The sequence below is a fragment of the Canis aureus genome, chromosome 13, assembly GCF_053574225.1.
Source record: "Canis aureus isolate CA01 chromosome 13, VMU_Caureus_v.1.0, whole genome shotgun sequence".
Classification (NCBI taxonomy): domain Eukaryota; kingdom Metazoa; phylum Chordata; class Mammalia; order Carnivora; family Canidae; genus Canis; species Canis aureus.
In genome coordinates this window covers 23119637-23126744 of record NC_135623.1, presented here as the reverse complement: position 1 = coordinate 23126744, position 7108 = coordinate 23119637, and the positions used below count along the sequence as shown (strand labels likewise).

Here is a 7108-nt window from a genome sequence, read left to right as displayed (position 1 = left end):
GGACACTTCTTTCATGGCCCTGTCCAGGTGCTAGAGAGGCTTGGTCATTTCAGCAACTCAATGCTTCTTTGTATCCCGGGGCTTGGGAGGTGGCTGCTACCTGGTGTCTGATTGTAGAAGAGAGAAGTGGCAGGTTTCAAAGATACTTTTCTCCTCCCTGGGGCCAAGAAAAAGAAGTTGACTTTTTTTTGTCCAGCATCCAAGAGTTCATTTGGGAGATGCGACCAGGCCTTAATGGATTGTTGAGCCCTGGGAGCGCATTTCCTTGATAAGCAGGACTGCTTCTCCAGACTTGGCAGGGTCCCAGGCCCTACTCCTCTGATGGACCCCACCATCCTGATCCTTGCTGAAAGCCCTGCAGGGATGAGGTGCCTGGTCTAACTCCAGCAGAGTTCTTAACAGCCGACTTTTTCTAGAAATACCGCCCTTTGCATTTTGGCCAAAGTAATAACTGGGGAAACCGAAGTTTAAAGAGGCGATGAGACTTGCTTGCATCCCATGGAACAGGCCGTCGGTTTTCGTCCGTCCTTACGTCCTTCCAAGGTCAGGCCCAGGCCTTGGAAGACCGGCTGCAGGGATGGGTTTTTGTCGGGGGCAAACTGCCGGCTGCTAAGGTGGTACCCCGGGTGGGCAACCGAGGCTCGCAGCCCCATCCCTGCTATTGGCTCAGCTGCGGGAGCGAAGGGTGGGAGGGAGCTGGGACCTCGGGAGCTGCACAGGGCGGGGGTCCTGAGTCCGCGCTAGACGTGTCCGTTGCCCTCCACCCCCACCCCCCCCCCCCCCCCGCCCGTAGCAGGGAACCCCGTGCCCTCCGCCGCCGCAGGGTCGGGCCGGGTCGCCCAGCCCGCGGAGCTCCCCCCAAGCCCTGGGCCCCGGGGGGCCGTCGCCGGCGAGGACACGTGTCCCGAGTGGCTGGGTCGCGGCCGCGGGGCGCCTGCGGGGCGCCTGCGGGGCGAGAGGCGGGGGAGGGGGTTGCTGCCGGCGGCCGAGCCCACTCGCAGCCCCGCAGCCCCGCAGCCCCGCGGCCCGGGTCCCGCGCCGATTGGGCCTCCGCGAGCCTGCGCCCGCCCACGGCCCGCAGCGCCGCTCCCCATTGGTCAGCGCGGCGCCCCGCCCGCCTCCCGCGCCCCGATTGGCCGGCGCCGCCCGACCCCCGGCGAGGGCGCCGAGGCGGAGAGCGGGATTGGTGGTCGCGCTCCGCCCGCCGCTGCGTCCCCACCATGGCGGCGCCCGTGCAGCCCACCGCGTCGTGGGCGCCCGCCGGGCTCCCCCGCGGCTGTGGCGGCCGCCCGCGCCTCGGCCTCCGCCTCCCCGCCCGCGCCGGCCCGGGCGCCGCCTCCCCGCTGCCTCCGTCTCCGCTGCGGTAAGGCCCGCCGTGCGCGCGGCTAACGGGGGCCGCCCCGCCCGCGCCGGGGACGGGCGTGGGGGGGAGGCACGGCCCAGCTGCCCCGAGCCCTGGGGCCCGGCCCCGGCCACCTCGGCCCGGAGGGGCGGCTGCGGCCGGGCCCGGGGAGGGCGCCTGCAGCCGGCTGCGGGACCCCGCGCGCTGCGCACCTGGCGCCCAGCAGGGCCGGCCCGGCCTCCGCCGGCGGAGCGGGAGTCGCAGCGCGCGGCCGCCCTGCTCGCCGCTCAGGCAGCCGCGCGCTCGGGTCCGGTCGCTGGGGCCCGCACGCTTGGCCTCCCGGCTCCCCTCCCTCCGGCCCCCCCCTCCGGCCCCCCACCATCCCCACCGACCCCATCCCCCGCTGTTGATTCCGGGGTCCTGCTTGCAAGGGGAGGCACCTCCGTGATGAGAGCAGGTTTGGGGAGGATGCTGTCCCACGAATATTTGGGATTTCTTCTTTACCGCTGCTCATTTTTAGGATGCCTCAGTCCACTTCGTTTCTGTTTGCGTTTCCGTCCCGAGGAAAGAGTGAGACGCGTGAACTAAATCCTAGTAGTTAATTGGGAGAGAGAGACAGAGAGGCCAACCAAAGCGGCTGTTATTTGGTAAAACAAAACAAAACAAACTGGGAACTTTTCTGTGGTCATGGTTTGAGTTGTCTGTGCTGTAGCCGGTTGAAGGTAGAACAGAAGCACTTACTAGGTTCCTGAAGTTAAACGTGTCCTCGTGGAACGTGAGGTTGTTTGGGAGTCACAGTCACCTTGGAACGATGATCGTGGAGCCGTCTGGTTTACCTGCAAGTCACAAGGATTGAGAGGAAGCTGGCACACCAACACGTATGACCAAATGGGTGTTTTCAGATCATCTCTTAAGGCAATGACGCCTCCTGAGATGAAAGATTCTTTACCCAAGGACATCTTGAAGTATGAAATGATGAGTCTCGCAGTTTTGTGTGTCTGAATGTGTAGTCGTGGTTTAATAAAAGTAGATTATTAAAGAGGGAATAAGACAGGCATGTTCTTAGAGCGACTGGCTTAGGGTCATCAATAAAGCGCCTAATGAATACATACTGTGTGCAAGGCAGTGAGGAGTGTGGGCAACGGAAGACCCGTAACCTAAGAGTCCTGTTCTGATGAGCCCAGGAGATAGCTGTGGGACTAAAGGGCACACAGGAAGCTGATAACCGACGATCTTGCCTCTAGGATTCCTCGACAGTAGGCACGAGGATCTGGGGAAAGGAGAAACCCAGGTGTTAGAGGAAGGGTTCACAGGGAAGCTGAGGCTTGCCTTGAGCAGTGACTCGGTAAGCCTGGGGGATGAAGAAGGGAGGAAATGAGAAAGTGAGGATGGCCAGTGGGGCAGGGGACAACCCGAAATGCTCATGAGTGATTCCTCTGGGTTCTTGTTAGAGAAACTGAGAGGTTAAAAAAAAGGTGGGTGGGTTGCATCAAAGGGAGAAGTACTTTGTCTCGGGCAGGTGGTAGCATTTACTTCAGCTAGCCATTAGAAAAATAGACAGTAGCACTTTATTTGTTCTTGTCGTTTTTCTGATTAATCTCAGCTGCATGGACTGACCATCCTTGGCAGCTGCCCAGGGATCAGCACCTCTTGCCTTCCTTCTCGCCCTTTGTGTTCACTTGGCTGCAGGGCCTTGCTGATGGACTCCTGCATTTGCTTCTTTCCATTTCTACTGTCTTCAGGCTTATATGGGATCATCGATACCATTCTGTTGAATTGTGGGAAACCCCCAATTTTTTTTCCTTTCCTCCCATCTATTCTGTGTACCTCTATCACTTCCAGATGTCTCCCTTCCCCAGTCAAGATTTTTAACAGTTCCCCACTGTCTGTTGAATTAAGCTCAGACCAGCCTGGCACAGACACTATGGGTAAGCTCATTGCTTTTCATCCCCTTAGGTTTTTTTTTTTTTATACTTTTTTTTTTTAATTTTTTTTTTATATATTTATGATAGTCACAGAGAGAGAGAGAGAGAGAGGCAGAGACACAGGCAGAGGGAGAAGCAGGCTCCATGCACCGGGAGCCCGACATGGGATTCCATCCCGGGTCTCCAGGATCGTGCCCTGGGCCAAAGGCAGGCGCCAAACCGCTGCGCCACCCAGGGATCCCATCCCCTTAGGTTTTATGATTTTTTTTCCAGGTCAGTAGAACTATTTGCTTTTTGTGCTTTGCTGTTTGTGTTCCATACCTTTGCTTATGTTGCTTTTTCTATCTTAAATGACCCCCTTGAATCTTTAATTGTTGGTTCTTACCCATGTTTCAGGGCCATGTGATATGGAACTTCCTTCGTGAGACTTTCCTGTACTTTTCTTCCCGTCTAGATGGGACTTGTCTTTCCTTTAGACTGTTATAACACTAGAGTCTGCCTTTTTGGCACAGTTGTCAACATAAGACTGAGATTTTTTTGAGACATAGAGTCGGGTCGTCTTCATCATCTTGCATAGTGTTTTGTACATAGTAGGTTCTTGACAGGTTTGTTTTATACTGAACATAGCTTTGAACCAAGATGGATGCAAAAAAAAATTCTTTGTGTAAACAAAATGTTGATCATAAAATCTGTAAAGGAAGTTACTTATGTGAGAGAATTCCTTACTAAGAGATCTGATGAGGGGTGCCTGGCTGGCTGAGTCAGTGGAGCATGTGACTCTTGATCTCTGGGTTGTGAGTTTGAGCCCTATATTGGATGTAGAAATTACTTAAAAATAAAATCTTAGAGAGAGAGAGAGAGATCTGATGATCTGATGTATTGATCCAGATAGCTTGGATTAGGTTGCATTAACAAAAACCCATTAAGACTTAAGTGGCTTAACAGAACAAAATGATTTCTCATTCAGGCCACATGTGTCCCCGCGTGTGTGTGCGGGGAACTATGTGCCTCACAGTCAGTCACTCAGGGACCCAGGCTTTTGGACACTCTATCTGAATGTAGTGTTTGCACGATCATTTTGATTGTGTGAAAGATGGTGGTCAGGGGGTATGGTTCCCAAATGGCACATGTTACTTGCGTTCACATTTCATCAGCTAAGGCAAGTCACATGGCTATGCCTAACTTTAAAGAAGACCAGGGAATTGTACCTTAACATGTGCCTAGAAAGCAAAGAGCCAGACCTAATTGGTGCGCAGCAGGAAGGACTACTACATCTTTTATGAGTATCATAGTCCGTAAAAGATTGGAGGTAGCAAAATCAAAAGGCCTGCTAGAGATGAGCATGTTGACAGCAGCAAGAACTAGGAGCTCTAACTAGGCATGGGATGAGGGTGGATTGGGAAGTTGGCACTGTACATGCCCACAGGCCAGGGCTGCTGGTACAGGGGTCGTCTGGTGCACCCTAGTCCCAGCATAGTGACGCCTAAGGGCACCACTGTTACACAGTACCCTCAATAATGAACATGGGAATGGTCCTGAAGCATCCAAAAAAAGCTCAATCATATTCAAGTTATTTAGCCAGGAAGAGTGAAATAACTCAAGGTACATTTTCACTTGTATAATTAGGAAGGAATCTTAGTCTAACATTGGTTTAATTGGGTTTCCTTGAGGCCATCGAACTTTGGTATTCAGGGAAGCGATTTCACTTTTTATTTTTTTTAGGTTTTATTTATATATTTGATAGAGAGAGGGAGCAAGCCGGAGGAAGGGCAAAGAATCTCAAGCAGACTCTGCAGTAAGTGTGGAGCCCGACATGGGGCTCTATCTTATTTTTTAATTTTTAAAAAATTTTAAAAGATTTTATTTATTCATGAGAGACCACACACACACACACACACACACACACGCACACACACACACAGAGAGAGAGGCAGAGACACATACAGGCAGAGAAAGAAGCAGGCTCCGCGCAGGGACTCGATCCCAGGTCTCCAGGATCAGACCCTGGGCTGAAGGTGGCGCTAAACTGCTGAGCCACCCAGGTTGCCCCGGGGCTCCATCTTCTGATCCCAAGATCATGATCTGAGCTGAAACCAAGAGTTGGATGCCTAACCGACTGAGCCACCCAGGAGCCCTGAGATTTCACTTTCGATAAGGCATAGAAGCCTAGACTGCTGGTTGGAGCGATGGTTTGGGAGACAAGATCTGGGTTGAAATCTTGTCTCTGCCACTAATTGTCTGCCATTGAGCAAGTGTCTTATTTTTGAGTCCAAGGTTATCAGTAAAATGCATAGGGTGTTTTCAACACATAGGGTGAATCAGAAGAGTTTGTTTACTGGTAAAGTGCTTTGCATAGTACCTGGTTCAGAGTAAGCACTCATGTTCATGAACGTGACCAGCAGCAGCAGCAGCAGCAGGATTTGAAAAAATGTTGAGAAACCCCAGGAATGTAAGTAGATGGGTTCCCTCAGATTTCCCTACTTTTTTTCCTTCCCAACTTTCTAATTTTCACATTTGTCATGTTTTATTTTACTTAGTCATGTGCATGTCTGTATGTCCCCCATCACATGAGCCACTCCAGTCATCCCATGAATATTTACCGAACAGGTGCTGTGTGCGAGACACTGTGCTGGGTCATGGCATTGTAAATAAGAATGAGGTGTCCCTGGCCTTAATAAAGGAGCCTATAGTCTGGTAGGACCAGAAGCCAGTAAGCCAGTAGTTAAAATACATGGTAACAAGGGCTGTGTTTGAGGGTCCCGTGGGATCTCCTAAAAGGGGACCTGGTGTGGCTCTGGGAATATAAATAATGGTTATCCAGAGAAGTTCACACCTAACCTAAGTCTGGAAGAGTCACTAATTATAAGCTGGTTGCATGTGGGTTTGAAAGGCTTTCTGACAGGAAGCGATGGGTGTAATGGCCTAGAAACAAGTGTGGCTGTGTCCTGAGGACACTTGAGTGGCAGGAGAGAAAAGGGAGCGTGTGAAGGCTGCAGAAGGCAGCTTGCAAAGGCTTGTGAGCTCAGGAGTCAGAGCTTTGTCCCGCAGATCATTAGGAGCCACTGAAGGATTTGAAGGTAGGAAAGCAACTTTGGTTTTTTTTTTTTTTTTTTGGAAGATCACTGTGTGTAGAGGAAGCGGAGGAGTAAATACCCCATTTCCTTGCCATGGGAGGTTCTGAGGTTTGCAGCCATAGTTCTGTGCCTGCTACACAAGAGTCATAGAATGTTTATCTGTGGGGAGAGAGGAGCGTGGGGTGAGTTGGGGGAGGCACCAGTTAGACTAGGGCAGTGATGTGAGGGGCGGAGGCCAGGTCCTTCCTGGGGGTGGATTTGAGCACCATATACAGGAGTTTGCAGACCAGGATTTCCTTCATGGTTTCCCTAGTGTCTGCAGTATGACCTTGGGCAAGCTTCAGAACCCTTTGTATCTTCTTGGTTTCCAAATTTGTAAAATGGGGTGAAAAAGTCCCTACCTTGCCGGGTTGCTGCCTCTGGGGATTCAAGCAAATAGAAAGCCTGGTGCTATTAGATAACATAAAGGACCTCTTAAAGTAAAAATAATAGTTTTAAGACTTCTGACATTTACCTAGTTCATGGTGGGTGATGGAGAGCCTTACATCCCCTGGTCTAGAGAGATAGCCACTGTCAACATTGTGGTTTTATTTCTATATCTTAAGTGATTGGCAAATTCTGGTCTGGGAGTGATAGGCATGGGGAATTCTTCTGAAATCCAGAAGGAAAGAACTGATACGGATATCATACCAGCATAAACATTCTTTCAATGCCAACAAATGATATATGGCTCTTCAGCTGTTTCCAGCCCTCACCCAGAAGCCGTG

General features: G+C 51.7%; 1 protein-coding gene across 7 annotated transcripts in view; it reads left to right on the top strand.

The window, feature by feature from the left end:
* The first annotated feature begins 1207 nt into the window (after positions 1-1207).
* The window catches only part of ST3GAL3 (ST3 beta-galactoside alpha-2,3-sialyltransferase 3), a 197749-nt gene continuing 191848 nt past the window's right edge, over positions 1208-7108 (top strand). For 3 of the 7 annotated variants that reach the window (XM_077845340.1, XM_077845338.1, XM_077845336.1), the window contains exon 1: positions 1210-1363. The gene's annotated coding sequence lies outside the window, so the exon portion shown is untranslated. Of the gene's footprint in view, positions 1364-7108 lie in introns of all 7 variants that reach the window. The other 4 variants (XM_077845333.1, XM_077845331.1, XM_077845343.1 and 1 more) reach the window with 2 other exon arrangements.